A 21,135-nucleotide genomic window follows, 5' to 3' on the forward strand; every position below is an offset into this window, starting at 1 on the left:
AAGTACAGTTGTGTACACTTACCATAAATGTAGATGTTCAAGTGTATTCACTGTTGCAGTCATCACACTTGGGTTATCTGCCTCCAGGTAGCCCTCAGTCAGCCCAAATATCAGAGTCTTGGGATATCTGCGTCAGATGTTGTCGCCTCTTCCATGACGTCAGGATGTCAGGGGTATAAAACATACAGCCGACGCCATTACATCAGTTTTTCTTGCCCCAGATGTCAGGAGCCCCCAAAATAGGAAGCAATTACATGGTGTGGAACTTCAGTAAAAAGTACATACCATAGCCATAAGATATGGCCAAAAAAAGGATAGTTAGAAAGTCTAGAAAAGTCAGGGGGCTGGAGGGAGGGTAACCAGGACTGCAACAGTGAATACACTCTAACATCTACATTTATGGTAAGTGTACACAACTGTACTATGTTCTTCATGTTTCACTGTTGCAGTCATCACACTTGAGTTGATTCCCAAAGCTGAGTAAGGGTGGAGGCAGTCAAGAAGTATTAGGGCGGACTAGCAGGCCTTGTAAGACTGCTGTGGCAAATCCAGTTCTGGATTTAGAAAGGACAGATAAGTGGCAATTCTTGGTGAAGGTGTGTACATTACTCCAGGTTGCAGCTTCCGGGATGTCCCTGGTAGGGACTCCCCTGAGAAATGCTGTAGAAGTTGAGGTAGCCCTAGTGGAATGCGTTCTGATCCCCTGTGGGGTAGGTTTTTCCATGGTGTTAGTAGCAGAAATGGATGCCGTGTGCTATCCATTTGGAAATGGTTTGCTTTGAAATGGCCTTGTCCTCTGCCCCAGTAGGAAAGCTGACGAGCAGCTGGTCAGATTTTTTGAAAGGCTTAGTCCTGTCAAGGTAGAACCGGAGCTGTCTGTGCATGTTCCACAGAGTGCAGGATCCTACTCCCTTTATTCTGAGGGTCAGGGAAAAAGGTTGTTAAATGGATGGATTGGTTTAAGGCCACACTTGATGCCACCTTGGGCATAAATTATGGGTTAGTCCTGATGGAGACCCTGTCAGCCTGGAAAATAATAAAGGGTTCCACAGCCATTAGTGCCTGTAACTCAGACACTCTTCTTGCTTAAGTGATGGCTAGAAGTAAGACTGTTTTCCAAGAGAGGAATTTTAACTCTGCTTTAGCAGCAGGTTCAAAAGGGGGAAGTGGGAACTTCTCTAGTACAAAGAAAAGGTCCCTGCAGGGGTGGGAGCTCTCCTCGGGGGTCTTAAATTGTTAGCTCCTCTCAGGAACTGTTTGATCAGAGGGTCAGAAAAGAGAGGTGGCTCCGTATTGTAATGAGCTGAGATGGCCGAGGCATGAATCTTAATTGATGCGAAGGAAAGGCCTTTGTGGAGTAGCTCTGCTAGGTAATCTAGAATTTGAGTTAAGGAGGGCATAGCTGTGCCCTTTTCCTACAGACTGGCTCCAAGAACATATCTTTTCCACTTTTCTGAATAGAATTTCCTAGTACTAGGCCTTCTGGCCTCAAGGACGACGTCTAGCACCTGTTAGCTGAGGGTTGCTGGTGTTGTATTCAGGGAAGAAGCCAGGCTGCAAGGTTCAGTGTTTGCAGCTGAGGATGTAAAATTTGTCCCTCCTGCTGGGACAGCAGGAAGGGGGTCTGATGTAGGCGCCAGGGTGGCACTGCTGTCAGACTGCATAGGAGTGGGCACCAGTGCTGGCGTGGCCACTCTGGTGCAATAAGAATTGTCCTTGGTCTGTCCTGCTTGATCTTGAGTAGTAATTTTGAGAGGAGGGGCAGACGGGGAAAGGCATAAATTGATAGATTTTCCCATGTAAAGGATGGGGCATCCACTCGCTATGCTTGGCTGTGGGGATTTCTGGTGCAAAGTTTGCTCAATTGATGGTTTTGAGGGGAGGCAAAGAGGTCCAACCTCTAGTGTCCCCCACCTGTTGATTAGAAGTTTGAAGGAGTTTGGTTCCATTTTCCACTCGTGTTGGTCCAGTAGCTTTCTGCTTAAGTCATCTGCCAGTGTATTTTGTTTGCCTGGCAGGAATTGAGCTTGCAGGTGCACTTGGTTGCTCAAGGCTGTGTTCCACAGAGCCATGACTAACCTGCAGAGTGGGTAGGAATGAGTTCCCCCTGCTTGTTTATGTACCACAAAACTGTGGTTTTGTCTGTCTTTATCAAGAGGTGTCCTGGAAGGAAAATGTATTTGAAGGCTGTCAGAGCATTCTGTACAGCTAACATTTCTTTTTTGATTGGTATGCAGGTGAATTTGGCTTGGGCTCCATTTGGCTTGAATGCATTTGCCTGCCATGTGAGCCCCTCATGCATAGTCTGATGCGCCTGTTGACAGGGCTTGGGCAGTGAAGTGTTGCGGGAAAGGAAGTCCCTTGTTGTGGTTGCAAGCCTCTGCCCACCAAAGGAACTCTTCCCTTAGACAAAGAATGATAGGAATCAGTATTTCCAAGTCCTGAGAGAGTTGACTCCAGAGACTTTTTAAGTACCGTTGAAGTTTTCTCATATGCAGTCTTGCATATGGAATTAGTAGAATGCATGAGGCCATGAACCCTAGGGCTTGCAGTATTTTTCTTGCAGATAGCTGGGTCTTGGAGGCCATTAGTTTGATGTAGTTTGTCAAATGAACCTGCTTTTCTGGAGTGAGGAATGCCATCTAGGAAGCTGTGCGCAAGCTTGCTCCCAGGAATACAATCTTTTGGCTGGACACCAGATGTGATTTGTTTTCGTTGATGGTGTACCCCAGAGAAGTTAAGTCTCTTTACAAATGCCAGGTGCTGAAGTAGCAATTCCTGACTATTCTCCTGAATCAGGCCATCATCCAAGTATAGGTAAATTTGAATATTTCTCTGCCTGCAGTATGCAATGGCTGGAGCCAGACACTTTGTGAATACCCTGGGCACAGTAGATAAGCCAAAGGGAAGTGCAGATTACTGATAGTGCACAGAGCCTGCCCTAAAATGTAGATATTTCCTGCAAGATTCCCTTGTGGGGATGTGCAGATAAGCTTCTTTTAAGTCTATGATGACTAGCCAGGAGTCCTTGGCTAGCATAGGAAGCAGCTGTTATAGTGTAAGCCTTTTGAATTTTGGGACCACCAGGGAGGTGTTGAGAATCGACAGATCCAAGATAGGGCACCATGAGCTCTCTTTTCTGGGCACCAGAAACAGTCTGGAATAGAAACCCTGTCCCCTTTGCTCTACTGTAATAGGTTGAATAACCCTGAAACTGAGAAGAGAAAGTACTTGCTTTTGAGCCTCTGCCCACTAGTTTGGAGGAAGGTCTGGCACCCCGCTTGGAGTTGGCAGTGAGTGGAAGTAGAATCTATATCCCTGGGATACAATGCTTAGGACCCATTGGTCCTGGGTAATGGACATCCCATTTTTTAGCATGCAGGGCAAGTTTTCCTCCTAGGGGTGCAAGTACTTGGGCATGGCTGGGAAGAATCATAGACAAGTCATTGTGAACTTTTTCCATAAGGGGGTGGCTTACCACTCCCGGTTTTAGAGGTGGGAGCACTCCATTGCTTAGATCTCTGCATACCCTGAGACTGTAGTCTTGGTGGTCTGTTGCCCCTGGGTTTTGACTGAGAAGGGCTGGGAGGGACTGGAAAAGACCAGTGTTTAGAAGGCCAATGCCTACTGAATCTAGGTGGCTGTACCTGTAAGAAATCTGTAACAGTTTGCATAGATTTAGCTTTTTCCTCCATCTTTTTAAGAACTTTTTCTGCTTTTGTTCCAAACAAGCATTCCTGGTTCAACGGAGCATCTAGCAATTTTGCTTTGACATGGTCTGGCAGGATTTGTTCCTTCAGCCAAGCATGCTTTCTCAGTACAGACTCAGTGACAGCAGCCCTGCAAGATGCTGCTAAAGCATCAAAACCACCTTGCAAAGTATGTTTACTAACTTGGTTTGCAGAATGCATTAACTCTTGTAACTCTTTACTCTCTGCACAATCTAGAAGCAACAACATTTTCTGTTTAATTAGTTTCATGATATGCTGCTGATACTTCAACATGTGAAACTGGCAATTTAAAGCCCTTATGGCAAGAGTTGCAGAGGTGTATACCTTCTTACCCAATCTGTCTAAAGCTCTAGAATCCCTGCCTGAAGGGGTAGGGTTTTTGGCTGTAGTGACCTTAATACCTTTAGGTCCCTAGGAAATGGTCTCTGGATCTGCAGTGGGATTCTTAAAGAGAAATTTGTGTGAGTCAGGTACTCTGTAGTACCTGCCAGGCTTTCTAGGAGCTGGTGGTAAAGAATCTACAATATCCAGGGCAGGGGGTATAGCTACAGGCCTGTACTGAGGCAAGTCTAAAAATTTTCCGAGTCTCTATTTGGACTGTGGGTTGTACTGGCATTCCCAGTGGAAATGCTCCCTTAAGGTATGCAAAGTTTCACCAAAAGAAAAGTCCTCTGGAGGGGAGGCAGAGGGAATGGAATCCTATGCATCTGAATACTCGTAGGTAGATAAGGGAATATCCTGGTAATCAGAGGGATCAGAGTCATCGGATTCATGATATGTAGAATCAGAAGGAAAATCAATCCTTTGTCTTATAGAGGGGGAAAGCTGACTTCCCCTAATTAAAGTTATAAGGTCTTCAGCCATTCTAAGCATTTGTTTCCGTGGCATGGGAGCTTGAGCATGCACTTTGGTCATTGGTTTTCTAGGCATAGTGTGAACTCTGGGCCTGAGAAAGTCAATAGTTTTAGTCAAAAATATAATACAAACATCGGAAGGTTGGAATACACCCTCAGAAGCCGGTGCCTGCACAGCGGCTCCAGAGCCATCCAAGGTAGAGACATCCGCAGGTTCCAAAGTCAAAGAAGTAACTCGCGGCACACCGGACTCCAAATGGGTCTCAGCAGAGGCCTTCAAATCTGTAGAAGCAGGTATCAGGGGCTGCGAAGGTACCTCAGTGAGTACCAGCCTATGCGGTCTGTCCCTGTCTTCATCCTTATGTTTTTTCGGAAGGTCGGTAGTTGGATGGCTTAGAGAAGCCATTTCAGAATACGGAGATTAACAGCAAAATAATTTAGTGACAAAAATAGCCCGACGACAAATAGTTTGGGCGTTGAACAAGGCACAAAACCGACAGTGAGGAACGTCGTGGTCTGGGCCTAAACAGGTGACGCAGTAAGATTGAAAATCTCTGTGAGGTACTTGCTTTCCACAGGCAAGACAATTATTAACTTTTTCTGACATTTGTTAGAGCAAGAAAAAAAAAAAGGATCCCCAACAGGGTACTGATCTTTTAGAAGACTTCAGGTCTGAAACTCGAAAAATGAAAATTTCAGGATGCGGCCGACCAGCGCTTGCAAACTGCTTCTGCTTTGGACACTGCACGACAAGAAAAGCTGATGTTAAAGGTATCAGTTGCATGTTTTATACCCCTGATGTCCTGGAAGAGGCGACTGCATCCGACACAGAAATCCCAAGACTTTGGTATTTGGGCCGACTGAGGGCTACCTGCAGGCAGATAACCCAAGTGTGATGACTGCAGTGAAACATGAAGAACATCTTCAATTTCAGGTTAACAAGGACCTCTGTTAGCAGCTATTTGCATAAATGTTCGTATTAGGAAGGTGTGCATAGTTATGCGCATTTGTATTAAGTTAGCTGGTTATTGGAGTGTTCTGCGGTTGTATTTTTTTGTGTGTGTTTTCATTAAAGCAAAAAGTCTTATAAAAATGTGACAGGTTTTTCATCAACATAATAACCCGCATAAAGGTTTAACTAGATCACAAAAGATGGAATTAGACATTTAAAAAAAACTGCCATATAGAAAGAGATAGAAATAATGATCTCCCACCATAATGATGATACTTTCCATATTATCTTGGAATGTGAATGGTCAAAACAGGTATAGACAAAAAGGAAAGACTATTTAATTATATTAAGAACTGCAGAGTGCAAATAGCAGTGAAACAGGAGACACATTTTGAAATAAAATGAGCATGTGAATTTGATAAAGAAAATTATTTCAGGATGGGTATTCTGTAGAATATCCAGGGCAAAGGAAAGGAGGAGTACTTATCTTAATTGCTAGAGGAGCTCCAGTTGTGACAGAAGAGGGAAAAAAAGACAACAATGCAAGATTTGTGGTAGTAAGGGGCTAGTGGCAAGGGATGAGGGTTACACTGGTAAGTATTTATATTCCACCTAAAACTATTTGGAGCTTCAAATATTGAGAGAAATAATCAGTTTTCAGCAGAGAATATACTTCTTGGTGGGACTGGAATTTGATTTGTAACAATGAGGATGTATCTGAGGGGTCTAGAAGGGAAAATATAATGAGAGGGTAGATTTCTAAAAAAAAAAAATATATATTTGTTATTAAAGACGTGAATTTAGTAGCAAGAACATGGAGAGAATTTAATTATTGCCCAAGGTACAATAACTGGGCAGGAATATAGCCATTTGATTGAGAACTTTGACACAAATCCAATATCTACTTCAGATCAAGAGCCAATAATTACCAAGATAAACCAAGATAAACATGCACAGCAATGAAGTAAAGATGACACATTGGCAGTCCCCTACTTACCTTTAAAAAAAAAAAAAAGAATTTAAGGAAAGGGTAGGGTTTGCTCAATTTTCAGAGCAGCTTACTGATGTAATTACCACAGCGATAAAGAAGGGTATCGACAGTGTAACTAAACAAGGTACTCTTCATGTCGGTGGGGGAAGTCAAATTGTGAACACCAACCTATTAGCGAATGTTGCCAGCACACAGGATGACGGAAGTGGAGCTGAGTCGCCAGACGTTCCTTTCGTGGGTCCGAGTAGTGTGATGGATTACATCGGAAAAACTACTGAAAATCCTTTTTCAAACATTCAAGATGTTGAAATAAATGATTCAGTAAGTAACGCTACCAATTCAGACTTTCACAATCAGAGAATATGTAAATCTAACATTTACGAATTGGAGAAGCTTACTTTCAAATTTGTGACTGTTGACTTAGAAATATGCTATCTATCTGAATGCGTGCAGCGCAAATGTGTTCCGTTAGGTTTACGTTACAATAAATATCCCAATTCTGTGACCACAGAGGATGCGTTTTACAAAGAATTGACAGAACTGTTCAATGACTTTGGTATAAGGTTGATGGTTTCTCTCATTAATCATTATACTAAAGAGCTCAAGAATTTGAAAACAGAGATGACAGAGTTGGACAGTAAAATCAAGAACTTCTCTTGTTTTCCTGCTCTAGCTAATTTATACGCAAGCATTACAGCAAGGGCAGACAGGCAAAGAGCGACTATTATACAAAGAAAAAAGAAAAAATTAAAGAGAGACATTACAGCTTATGCTAATAACACAGCATATAGCTTGGTCAAGAATTTTGGTACAGATAACAATCGAGTTACGAATTATAATAATAATAGTCACAGTGCTCTTAGTGTTGATAAGAACTTGCAAGGATTAAATTCAAAGCCCACACACAGTGTTGAGGCTACTGACACTAATTATTGCTGATAACAATTGTGACCAATGCAGTGGTTTAGTAAACAGTTCAGGTATTGATAACAACGATGCATTTGACGAAACAATCACTAGTAATGTTGAAAATAAATGTGCTGATGGTGCTAACGATGGAGGGCCTTTTTTAGTGGACAAACAAGGCAACAAAAGAGGGCCAACATGGTCCAAAGTAGTTCAGAACAAGCCGAAGGGCAGGCTGAGGAACAGGAAGAGATGGTAGAAGCTAATCACATAGATTTATATGGAATACAAATACACAATTTGTCTGATGCAAATATTTCCATTGAGACTATCAATCTCTTGAAAAAAGGTTTGTCCTTTATTCCCTCTAATAACTTCAATAAAGTCAAGACCATTATTGACTTCAGGTTAACTCTGAGAAAGTTAAATTTAAAATACATAATGCAGGATATAGCTTGTGGTTCCACACATGTGGGTCCCAAGAAAGCTAGTACTTATAATCCACCACTAGTTGGCACCCTTCAGGTTTTTCAAAATGCAGGTGAGGATGCTATCAGAAAAATATCAGTTAACAACAATTACAACAATTTGACTGAATTAGAGATGACTGCATTAAAAGAGAATAGGAATTTACGAATAATGAAGGCAGACAAGGGGGGTAAAATAGTGATTATGGAAAATTCTAACTATATTAAATGTATGGAAGAACTGTTGCAAGATACAAATACTTATCAAAAAGTAGATAGCAAAGAGGTTTACAAAAGTTTTTTTAAGGTTAGATACCATTTTGTTTGACATGTTCAGTCAGGATGAGATTGATTATAAGACCTATACGTTTTTATTAGTTGAATTTCCTAGGATGGGAAACATGTTTGGTATTCCCAAATTACAGAAAGATCTTATTAATCCACCTTTCAGGCCTATAATTTCAGCTGCCAAATATAAAACAGAAAACATTTCGATTTGGTTAGATTTCATATTAAATCCACTTGTACAAAGTTCTAAATATTATTTAAAGGACTCTTGGCATTTGTTGGAACAACTTAGGAATTTTCAATCTCCGGTGTCAGAATTTGTTATGGCCTCTTTGGATGTCCAGTCCTTGTATACTAGTATAAATCATGAGATAGGTATTGATTACTTGAGGCAATATTTGACCACACACACACACTGATTCACCAGTATCAAAGTAAATACTATTTGTACTCTTATGGAGTCTGTTCTAGATAACAACTTTTTTAAATTTAATGATAACTTATATAGACAGATTTCCGGTGGGGCCATGGGAGCACGTGTTGCTCCAGCTTATGCAAATTTATTCATGGCCCACTGGGAAAACATCTATTTGGAAAATTGTGCATTTAGTAATAAAATAATTTTTTTACACTCGTTACATAGATGATTTGTTTTTTATATGGAACGGTACGCTTAATGAATTTCAAGAATTTGTTCAATACTTGAATGGCACTACTGATTGTTTAAAATTTTCTATTGGTGAATTTGGAACCAAAATCAACTTTTTAGATTTGCAATTGAATTACAATTGTGTATTAAATAAATTCAATAGTGCTATATATAGAAAATCCACCTTTGCTAACCAATATTTGCACAAGAACAGTATACACCCTTTCCACATGAAAAAAGGAGTTGTGAAAGGTCAATATATTCGTTTGAGTAGGTTAACTTCTGATACAGAGGTTTTTCTCAGTGAAATGAGTCTTCTAAGAAGTTTCTTTCGAAATAGGGGTTACAAAATATCATGGCTTAAAAAAATAGAACAAGAGGTTATGTCACTTCGTGACGGTAAAGCAGGACCCATCTTGACATTTGGTTTTCCTCTGGTCAGTTGTGATAGTTTTGAAAATAAAAATTTCACTGGGGCTTTTGTGTTGCCCATATGTAACGAAATGTGGTTAATCAAAGAAATTATAGAAAACAACTGGAAGATTATACTAGGTAACCAGGATTTAGTGAAAATTATAGGTACAAAACCAAGGTTCACCTTTAAAAGGGTAGTTAGTTTAAAAACTATATTGGAGAAAAAGGAAAACAATGTTAGAAAAAATTATTTGGATGTCACTAAGACTAAAGGCACCTTTCCATGTTACTGTTGTAAACAATGCAGATATATTATAAATTCATCTTCAGTATATTTTCAGCATTTGTGTTCCACTTATTGGTTAAAACAATATTACACTTGTCACAGTTCTATGGTTGTCTATTTAGCTCAGTGTCAGACATGTCCGAGTTATTACGTAGGGATGACCACAAGGCCTTTAAAAATTAGAATTAGTGAACACCTTTTAGCCATTAAAAAAAAAGACTTCAACAACGCACTAGCAAAGCATTCTGTGTGTTGTAGTGAATTTAAAAAGTTCTCTTTTGCAGTAATAGACAGTGTAGACATGTACATGTTTGGTGGAAATTTCAAATTGTTATTAGAATGTAAGGAATCATTTTGGCAAATCTATTTAGGCGCAGATAGATTTCCTGGCCTAAATGAAACTATTAATATGAAATGTTTTTTAGAAATGAATTCATAGTTGTATCACATAGTTTTTAGATTTTTCAAATGTTCATTTTAACATCTATGTTATTTGATGTATTTTATAAGTTTCTTTGCAAGTGTTTACTTATTGATGTTTATATGTCTTTACATTTTGATTAATTGATTGATTAATTATATAAATTTGTTTGGTATTTAACAAGTGGAATGGATGGTAAAGTTGTTTCTGAGGAAGTTCACTGGTCATTAAATGTGAATGAAAGCGCTAAAACAACTTGTTGTGTCTCATAATTGTGCTGCTGTTTTGGGACTCAATTCGTGGAGTTGCAAGTTACTTAGTTATTAGGGAAGATAGAAAGTACTCTAATATGCATGAAATTCTACAGGAATAGATGGTATCCCAGTGGACATTTCGAAGTTAGAAGGGAAGAAGAAAGTTTAAGATCTGGAATGCCTTGTTTAACAGTATTTTAAAAGGAAGAAAGGCACCAACATCCAGGAAAAAAAAAGCTGCAATGGCTATAATACCTAAAAACAGTAGAAGACCCATCTGGTCCAGCTACATCTCGGCTCATTTCAATTTTAAACCACGATTATAAAGGGTTTATATCTAAAGTGGCTAAAAAAATAGCAAAGATGATGCCAAAATTGATAGATATCGATCAATTTGGTTTTGCGGAGGGGAGGTAAACATTTGACAACATGAATAGAACAATGACGATCCAGAGGGAAGCAGAACTTAAAAAAAATATTGTTATTAGTGATACTTGATACAGAGGAAAAGCATTTGACACAGTAAGCTAGGATTTTTAAAGAGCAGAACAATGGAAGCATTTGCATTTCCTAATACAACAATAAAGTTAAAGTTAATTAGAAGTATATGTGACAAACTGAAAGCAAATATCGAAGTGGGAGGCCTCCTCTCTGATAATATATGTTTGAACAGAGGAACCAGGCAGGTCCCTCTTTCCCCTTGGTTACTGGCGTTATATTTAGAACCACTGGCAAAGAAATTAAGGCACTCAGGAATTCAAGATATAACTGGTATGTTGTTCAGGAAAAGTTGGCTTTATTTGCAGATTATACTATGTTTTACCTGATGGAACCAGAAAAGGACATCTCAGTGTTGCAGAATATTGTGAGACAATTCTGTTTTTTTTTTTTTTTTTTTTTTTTTTAGGATATAAAATTAATGAAGATAAAAATAAAGGCTGTGGCTATAAACTATGTACCCTACACATGAATTGGTCTAGCAATACCCAAATATGAGAACATGATAAAATGAAGTATTTAGGAGTATGGATCAAAAAGGATTTGTTTATGGCAGCTAAGAATATTTTATTTATTTTTTTATTTTACATTTGTTAACTGGGAAATTCCGACTGGACCAGGTCCATTTTCAGCAGAGGCCCGGAGAGAAAAGCTCTGGCATCAAGTTATACAAATACAGTACATCCAGCATAATACACAAAACAGGTTACATCATGTATGCTGGGCATAGTAATATAACAAGAAATTAATAAAACACACCAGTGAAAAGAAGATATAGAACACAGGTAAAAAGACAATGTCAGTTATACACTGGTAAGAGAAGAAAATATATCAAGTAAGATTCTACAGTTAAAAGTACCCTTTCAGATGACCAAGCCTACAGGGGATCAGAGATCCAGCATGTGATCAGAGAGGAGTTTGGGGAGTTAATAGCAGTGTGGGTAGGGTTATGTGATACAAGGGCATAACCAGGTAGTAAGAAGATGTGATTTGAGGGAGTTTTTGAATATGGATGTGGAGGGGGGCAGTGGACACAGATAGGGGAAGGTTGTTCCAATTTCTGGCAATGGTGTGGGAGTAGAGCGCTTTCCCTGCATTATTGTTAGCCTTGGTGATGGAGAGGAGAGATTTTTCACTAGATCGTAGGTACTGGTTTGCAGTATAGACAGTAAGTAGGTTGGATAAAGAGTGTTTTTTTCCAAGATATTTGAGAATATTGTAGGCTGTGCCCATCTGGTGATAGTTAAGTAGCTGTGGTAGTTCAAGCCATTTTAGTTCTTTTAGTGCAGTACAGTGATGGATTCTATAGGTTGAGTTAGTAGCAAACTTGGCTATTTTATTGTAGCATGATTCTAGTTTGTCTAGGTCACATTGTCTGATTTGGATAAAGATTGGTGCCTTATATAATAGAGTTGAGAGGAGGTGGCTTTGTGCAAGAGTAACTCTTGCTTTTTGTGAGAGAAAAGATTTATGCCTGTATAGGGAACTTAGCTTTTTGTGTACTAGTTTTATGGTATATGAGATGTGAACATCAAAGTGGAGATTGTCTATTTCAATGCCCAGATGTTTGGTGTGGTTAGAAGGGGAGATGGTGGTGCCATCCTTGGATGTTATGGTAAAGGAGGGGGGATGATCTATTAGGGGTAAATAGTAGCAGTTTTGTCTTTTTGAGATTTAGAATTAGTAGGATACTTGCTATCCATTTTTCTACTGAGTTAAAGACATCTTGAGTGAGTGTATGTAGGGTAGTGGAAGATGAGACAGAGCAGATCAGGGTTGAATCATCCGCATATTGTATGAGTGGCATGTTGTCTAGAGTTAGAGATTATTTGTGAAAATAGAGAATAGTGGGCCTAGTATGGAGCCCTGTGGGACTCCTATGGTGGTTGGAAGTTGTGTAGACAGAGTTCCTTTCTACTGGACTGATTGTTGGCTGTCTGATAGGTAGCTTCTGAACCAGACTATAGTAGAGGACATGAAGGATAATGATGTTAGTGAGTCTAGCAGAATGGAGTGGGAGACCATATCAAATACTTTTAAGAGGTCTAGGAAAATGGCAGATACATATTTGTTATCATTCCTGTGAAGGTTTATATGATTAGTGAAGGATAGAAGGGCTGTGGTAGTGCTGTGATGTGGACGGAAACCATGTTGTGTGGTGGATAGTAGACTGGGTGTTAAGAAATGTCATCACTTGCAAGTGGATGCATTTCTCAAGAATTCTGGATAGGGGCAAAGGATGGCAACAGGTTGGTAGTTGGAGAATTCGTAGGAGTTACCTCCTTTATGGAGAGGAATGATGCGAGATACTTTCCAGAGTTTGGGTATGTAGGATTCTAGTATGGAGAGGTTGATTAGGATGGAGACAGGATATGATAGGGAGTCACTAGCCATTTTTAGGTATGTTAGTTTCAGGCTAGTTGCTCAGCATAATGCATCCGAGGTTATTCAAGTGCAACTAACTCTGGGCAAAACTGCAATCCAAATTGTAGCTTGCTACAGATCCCCCACCATGCCCCAGGATTCCCACTCCTCTTTTCTTGATGTACTGGAAAATATTAGGGTTCAACCAAACACCCTAATAATGGGTGATTTCAACTACCCCACCATTAACTGGGAAAACTACTCGTGTACCAACTCCTTAGCTCAACGCTTTCTGGAATTCTTAAACTTCAATGCCCTGGATCAACTTATCCACACCCCCACCAGGGGCAACAATATCCCAGACCTAGTCATTACCAACATGAGTGACCGGTGTTCCACACCTGAATTCAACTCCTCGTTGGTCCTATCCGACCATAAGCTAATCACCCTTGATATCCACATCCCTCCTCCACACCCCCATTAAGGAAACCACGGTAAAACATTTCTCCAAAGCCAACTTCATGCTTCTTAAGACATAAGTGTTGAACTTCATGACACCCATGCAGATGGACAATACAGTTACAACTGATGAATCCTACACCAATGCACTCTTATAAGCACTTACACGAGTGCATGGATCGTGCTATCCCAAACAGAACCAAGATGCTATCCTCCAAAAAAAGGATGCCAATCTGGTGGTCCCCTGCCATAAACTGTACAACAGAAGGAAGAAACTGTTGCAAAAGAGTAAAATCCCATGAGTGGAGGAGCTCCCTGGTCAGCCTCAGTAAGAAGCTGAGATCCCTTATAAGATTCTCCAACGCTAGCTACAAAAACAAAATCGCCACTAATTCTAAGGACGACCACAAAGCATTCTATAGCTATGTCAAGAATCTCGATGGCAACACCCAGATCTGCTCTGAGTTACAGCACAAATGCACGAAAATGGCAGAACAAACTGATATTGCCAACATCCTGGCAGATAGGTTCAGTGCTAACTTTACCCCCCCCCCCCGCACCCCCTAAAGGGCCCATATCTATACAGGAAGAATGCAGAGTCCCTGTAATCACAACTATGCAGGTAAAAGCTGCACTCTCTAAAGCCAAAAACACAGAATCCATGGGACCGGACAACATCCCAGGCTGCGTTTTACACTAACTTCAAAACGAACTTGCTCCCCACTTAAGCACCATGTTTAATAATAGCCTCACATCAGGCTTTGTGCCCACTGAATGGCGCACAGCAACAGTTATCCCACTCCACAAAGGGGGAGCCACAACTGATCTTGGGAACTATCGACCTATTAGCCTGACGAGCCTGGTCTGCAAGGCCATGGAATGTATCATCATGGAACTCAAACTGGTAACTTCCAAACTCTGGATCCCACCCAGTTCGGGTTTGTGAAAGGCAGATCATGCCTCCTTAACCTGATCGACTTCTTTGAGGCAGTCACCAAAGTCATAGATGAGGGTAAGATGGTTCACATAGCCTATCTTGACCTGGCCAAGGCTTTTCGACACCATCCCCCATTCTGGAATTATAGCTAAACTCACTAAACTAGGTATAAATCCCTATGCCATAAGATGGGTTGCCAACTGGCTCACTGACAAAACCCACACTGTAAAAGTTGCAGACTCCAAATCTGACCTCAAAGCAGTGACAAGTGGAGTACCACAGGGTTCCGTCCTGGGACCTCTCCTGTTTGGTATCTACTTCTCTTAAGTACAGGCTAACACAGAAGGCCTCTGGCTAACGAAGTTTGCAGATGACTGCAAACTAGGAGCCATAGTCAAGTCCCCAAATGATGTGGAAATCCTACAGAAGGGCCTCGATGAGACAGACGCCTGGTGTCAGAGCCATGGCCTCAAGCTCATGCCAAAAAGTGCAGTGTCATCCCCTTTGGTAAAAACTCTGTACCCATGAACTACCACATAGGCAGCAATCTACTTAACACTGAATGTGTGATAAGAGACCTTGGGACTGGGGTGGATAGTAGTCTCTCCTTTGATAGTCACATCGCCACAGTAGTCAGGAAGTCCTTCTACGTGGCACACCTCATCATAAAAGGGTTCTCATCCAGGAAAAAAGAGGTCACTGTTCCCCTCTATTCGACACTCATTAGACCCATTATAGAGTACAACGCCCCTTTTGGAATGTACCTCACAAGACATCTACAGCAGCTGGAAAGGTCACAGAAGTACCTCACAAAGAGGATTACCGGCCTCAAACAAATGCCCTACACTGACCGCCTCAAAAACTCCAGCTTTACTCCATAGCATCCGAGGTGATCTCTGCCTAACATATAAAGCTATGTCAAACCCAGAGCTGTTGAACATGCTACACCTGAAGAAATCCCAATCCCTCCGAGCTACACGCTCTAGGGACCTAAACCTTGTCACCACAATAAACAGGACATGCTGGAGGGATAGATTCCTATCCCAGAGACTTCCCATACTCTGGAACAGGCTACCCATCTATGTCAAGCAAAGTTCTTCATTAGCACTCTTCAGTGTCTCTGCTCGACAGTGGCACAGGAAAATAACTTTCTTGGGAGGCGTAAGCCAGGGAACCTTGTTGTCTAGGCTTACGTAGGCCCTTGGACCAATAGCCTCGTACCTAACTATGAACCTATTAGCTGCCAATGTGGTTGGCTTTAGTTTTAGGAGGAGTTTTTTGATAAGTGAGGTGGGCACTGGTGACAGGCTGAAAGAGGGGTTGATGTGGGATAGGTTGGGTTATGACTGAGGTAGACTGTTTTTGGTTATTTGACTGGACAGGGCTAAGATGTATTTAGTAAAACGGTTATTAAGTTGAGAAGCTATGTCTAGGGTATTGTTAGTAGAGCTGGGTGCTGGAGTAGTGGCTTTGCCTGGCTTTAGTAGGGAGTTAATGGCAAGCCAGACTTTTTGTGGATTATTTGAATATTTCCTTTGGACGCTAAGAAAATAGTTTTGTTTATTTTGGATGCAGCCTTGGTTTGTTTCTAAGCTGTTGATAGTATTGCCTGGAGCTAGGGGTTTTGTCAGTTTTCTAGATTTTCCAGGCTTTAACTCTTGCTTTTAGTAAGGCTCTGGTGTCCCTACTTAGCCAGGGTGCATAGTTGACATTAACTCTGTTCTTTCTGCTGGGAGCTAGACTGTTAAGGATGTTAGAGAAAGTAGTATTGAAGTAGTCTACTGCCTGGTCTAACCCAAGTGTCCGTAGTGGTTCTCAGTTGCACTGGCTTAGGACAGTATTTAGGTACTGTGGGGTAAGGTTACTGTCATCTCGTACGAGTTTGTAGACTACTGGTTTGGGGTGGAGTAGAAAGGTGTGTAGATGACCACTTAGGTCATCTGGGAGGCAGCTTACTGTACAGTTTTGTTTGGGATAGTTGGTTAGTGTCCAGTCCAGTATGGATTTTTTCTTTGTTTTCTTATCTATTCTAGTTAGTTCTTCAATTAGCTGAGAGAACCCATATAGATTGATGTGTGTAGAGGGGCTGCTGGAGTTACAGGCTGCCCAGTGTTAAGGTCTCCTAGTAGGATTATTTCCTGAGGTAGATTGTCCTTTGTCCCCTGTAGGTAGTCTTCTATTATGAGTGAGTTGTTGCCTGGAGGTTTGTAGCAGCATATTATATTGATCTTCTTGGTGTTTCTTATGGATAGGACAGAAAATAGGACTTCAGCATTTTGAAAAGTGGGTAGTGTGGTGTGCAGGCGCTGGAGGTTAAGGGTGTTTTTAAAGAGAATGGCTACTCCTCCTCCTTTCCGGTTTGTTCCATCAGATCTAAGTGCATTATACCCTGAGGGGAGAAAGCCTTCATCTTGGATACAGGGTTTAAGCCAGGTCTTTGTAATGGTGAGTACATCAGGGTTGTAGTGGGCTATGAATGCATGTAGTCTGTTACCTTGTTGGTAATACTTCTTAAGTTGAGATTTAGGATCAGCAGGTCAGATGTTTGTCTGGCTGAGAGGGGCCTGGATTTGGGTGAATGTCACCAGAGATCAGCAGAGTTTGTAGGAGTGTCAGTATGTGCTTTTTAATATTAATTGTCTGTGAGCTTGGTCTGTGTGTGTTATTCTTAGTGTGGTGAGATGGTGTCATTTTTGTTAGTGAGTAATATGTAGTTGTAAGATTTATGATTGTGGGGCAGATGCAGAAGTGTGAGTGGGTTTGAGAGGGTGGGCTAGTGTGGTAGGAGTAGTTGAGCAGTGGTAGATCAGTTTGTAAGGAAGTTAGGAAGGTAAGCGATAGCAGAGCTAGTGATAGGGATGCGAGTGTGGGTAACATGATACTACTTTGAGTGAGTAGCACAACTAGGATTCCTGGTTGGTTGTGTGTGAGGGTGGAAGTGTGTTGTCTGAGAATGTGTTGTTGGGAGTGGGATCAGTGTAGGATGTAACTGGATTGGAGGGTGGGGAGGTAGGATGAGTAGGTTGGGCTAGTTGTTAGGGAATTAGGGGTTGGACTACTGGTCAGGTGATTAGGGGTTAGAATAAAGGTATAAGTAGTGGAGGCAGTTGGGAATTGGGGGCAGGGTGGGGAGTGGAGCAAGCCAGAGCGCAGTGAGGGCGAGCACAGCGGGGCTAACACTGACTTCAAGTGTTTCTTTAGGCTTTGGTAAGTATGTAGAGTTAATTTTAAATGGTTATATGTTAAACTGAATTTTTAACTGTATTTTAAACTGTATGTTTGCACCAAGTTATAGACTAGGTTATGGACACAGAGTATAATTTTCTGACATTCTTAAAAGGATATAAAATTAAAGCTGGGGTTAGTTACAGATGAAACAGGAGAGGTAGTGAAATGCTATTTTATAGATTTGAGTATTTCTCAAAAGAAAATAGACTTCAGTTTGGGGGGAGCACTAGCTGGAGAGTATTATGCATCGGTTTCTTCCTGGTGATGTACTCATCGGTACAGTGGTTTGATTAAGGAACTATACAGCAGAATGTACTAATACACTCACTAACATTTGTTTAGGTTAGTGCAGTTAAGGTATTTTTTTGTCTAGACACTTGGAAGTTAAGCACCTACATTAGTGTTTAGTCTCTTTAGCTGCAGGACAAGTGTTTGTGAGTGCCCAGTGCTCAAGAGAGAAGTTTGAAATTTCCACTGCTTAATATGGGGGACAGAGACCTGCTTGACCTGATGGGTGGTTTGGATTACTGAAAGAAAAATAGAAGAAAAATGTAAGAGCATTAGGTTAAGGCAGCACATACTGTATGAATAGTCAGATTGGACTTGGTTTAGCAATAGTCAATAACAAAAACATCAGGTAACGGTTATTCCTGCTTCAGCACCTGATAACATAAAATCTTTTCTTATGACAACATACAAAAATAAAATGTAAATAATACATAAAGCAGTTCTCTACTAAATTAAGCAAGATACACTTTCAACATATTTAAACACTAGTCAATGCAGTTAGACAAAGCAGTTAAATGCAACATGTGACATAGCCCTTCTGGCTCTATAACAGTAAACAAGGAAAACGGAACATATCTAGGTGCATATGTGATAGCAGTTCATTAAGCAGAATTATCTAAAGGCATCCTACAGTGTTAAAAATAACAGAAACAGATAGTATAAGCTGTTGTACTAAAGAATTATGTATTAAACCACAATGCTTACCTTGAATGCAAAAACTTACAGGAGGATGATTACACACCAGGGGAGACGAAGCTGCTGTGGGATTTGAAACAAAAAATCAAAATGGCACCCTGGGTTTAAATTACCTCAGGCCATACAATACAGAACAAGAGCTGGAGGAGGGAGGGGTAAAGACTACAGGAAAGAAGAAGGATAGCCAATGGTTAAATGAACTCTGCTGACACTCACTGTGAAGTGCAAGAGGAATAGAAACCACCACTCAGTGAACCTTAAGAAAAGGTATGCTACTTTGTACAGTCACTCTACTTTATACTATAAAATCAAGGCAAGTGTAGACATTATCTAATTTTACCCTGACATTCTTAAAAGGATATAAATTAAAGCTGGAGTTAGTTACAGATGAAACAGGAGAGGTAATGAAATGCTATTTTATATACTTGAGTATTTCTCAAAAGAAAATAGACTTTAGTTTGGGGAGGGGGGCACTAGCTGGACAGTATCATGCAGCTGTTTCTTCCTGGTGATGTACTCATCAGTACAGTGGTTCGATTAAGGAACTATACAGCAGAATGTACTAATACACTCACTAACATTTGTTAAAGTTAGTGCAGTTAAGGTATTTTCTGTCTACACACTTGGAAGTTAAGCACCTACATTTGTGTTTAGTCTCTTTAATTGCAGGACAAGAGTTTGTGGGTGCCCAGTGCTCAAGAGAGAAGTTTGAAATTTCCACTGGGGGTCAGAGACCTGCTTGACCTGATGGGTGGTTCAGATTAATTGGTGTTTGTGGATATGTGGAGAGAGAGAGAGAGAGACTAAAAAGATAATACAAAAACTGAAAAATTGAAAACTCTTGCCTATACAGATAGCAAGATGCAAGCAGTAAAAGTGTTTTAGTCCCTTTAGTTTCATACACAGGTCAGACATATTTTTTATCAACTAGAAAAAAGTAGTGTATGGCAATTAATAGAGAGTTAAAGGATTTTATTTAGGAGGGGGGGGAAGGGCAATTGTCAAGTGGGATAAACAAACTCCCAACAGAATAAGTAGGTTTAAGATGACCTAATCTGGAGGAATAGTTTACAGATAAACAGTTAAGGCTCTCAACATAAACAGAAAGCTACAATTCAAAGTGGAAAAGGATGACAAAGCAGGGGAGTAATTCAAGAAATAAGGAATGAATGGGATTTTGGCTGCAGATCCTTCATATTCATAAAGTAGTGGAAAGTATACTAAGAACTAAGCCCAGACAGGAATGCAGAAAAGAGATGCTGCCGATAGGGATGACACCAAATAGGAGTACAGAGGACAAAAAAGAGGGGGGGGTGGCATTTACTGGAGTTACTGGGAAAAATAATAGCAAAAGGAAAGACAATAGAATGGGAAGAGGCCAAGAAGACATTTGGATTGCAGGCTAGTGATTGCCTTTTCTATCACAGATTATCGGAGTATAGACAAAGAGAAAGGGACATGGGAATAGTAAATGAAAGACCTGCACTGGTTGAGTTTTTATCTGAATCTGGAACAGAAGGTGCTATTAAAAAAGGTAATTGGTATGGCATATAAAATATTGCACGATAACTATATGAATCAATCAGAAGAGGTCAAAAAAGATTGGGAAGTGAGATCAGATAGACAATTCACAAAAACAGATGGGGAACATGCATATAGCTCCCAAATATGCAACAAAGTCTAGAAGATTTAGGACTTTTGCCTGGAAGTGTTTGCATAGATACTTTTATCCCCAAGCAAACTTCCAAAGAATTTTTCCTCAGGCAGATGGCAAAGGTTGGAGGTATGATGGGGAAGAAATGGATAACGTGGAACACATGTTTTGGGAGTATAATGAGTTGGCAGACTTTAAGGAAATTATTTTTTTTCAGCTGTGATACAGCTCTGAATTGCCTAAACACAGTAAGCCCTTGTTAACTTTAATTCTGCTGGCTACCAAAATACAATTACTAGAAAATGGAAATCAAAATCTATACAAACTGTGCTTGAAGTAGTGAATATTGCAAAAGAGATAAAAGAACAGGAGGTGGAATCTTTAAAAAATGTTAGGAGCAAATTACATACGAAAAAGGAAATTGTGGGAGCAATACATGCAGAAAAATATTTTGGAGGAGGAATGAGGTTTAAGGGAAGGCATGAATTTAATAACTTACGTAATGTTGCCTGGCCAGGACTGTAGCATATGTAAGAATATATTTGATGTATAAGGTTTATAAATTTGAATCTATAATTAGGGTTAGATGACTTTTATATAAATATAAGTTTGCGTGTGTGTGTGTGTGTGTGTGTGTGTGTGTGTGTGTGTGTGTGTGTGTCTTTCGGCTTTTCCCGGTTAGGGGTTGCCACAGTGGAACTCCGGTCCACTAATGATTGGTAGTTGATTTTTACATGCCGAGTTACCAGCCCTGACGCACAACCTTCGACGAAGGTACGCCCATTCACGCATGTCTCC

At 40.5% G+C, this 21,135-nt stretch overlaps 1 protein-coding gene across 4 annotated transcripts in view; it reads right to left on the reverse strand.

Annotated features, from left to right (window-relative positions):
• TM6SF1 (transmembrane 6 superfamily member 1) overlaps positions 1-21,135 on the reverse strand; it is a 1,348,214-nt gene that overhangs the window by 1,263,651 nt on the left and 63,428 nt on the right. Inside the window, exon 1 of one of the 4 annotated variants that reach the window (XM_044077794.1) lies at positions 18,693-18,758. The exons of the other annotated variants lie outside the window; for them this stretch is intronic. The gene's annotated coding sequence lies outside the window, so the exon portion shown is untranslated. Of the gene's footprint in view, positions 1-18,692; positions 18,759-21,135 lie in introns of those variants that run through there. 4 annotated transcript variants of the gene reach the window in all.

The sequence above is a fragment of the Protopterus annectens genome, chromosome 7.part0, assembly GCF_019279795.1.
Source record: "Protopterus annectens isolate FY-2018-M chromosome 7.part0, PAN1.0, whole genome shotgun sequence".
In the NCBI taxonomy this organism is placed as follows: domain Eukaryota; kingdom Metazoa; phylum Chordata; order Ceratodontiformes; family Protopteridae; genus Protopterus; species Protopterus annectens.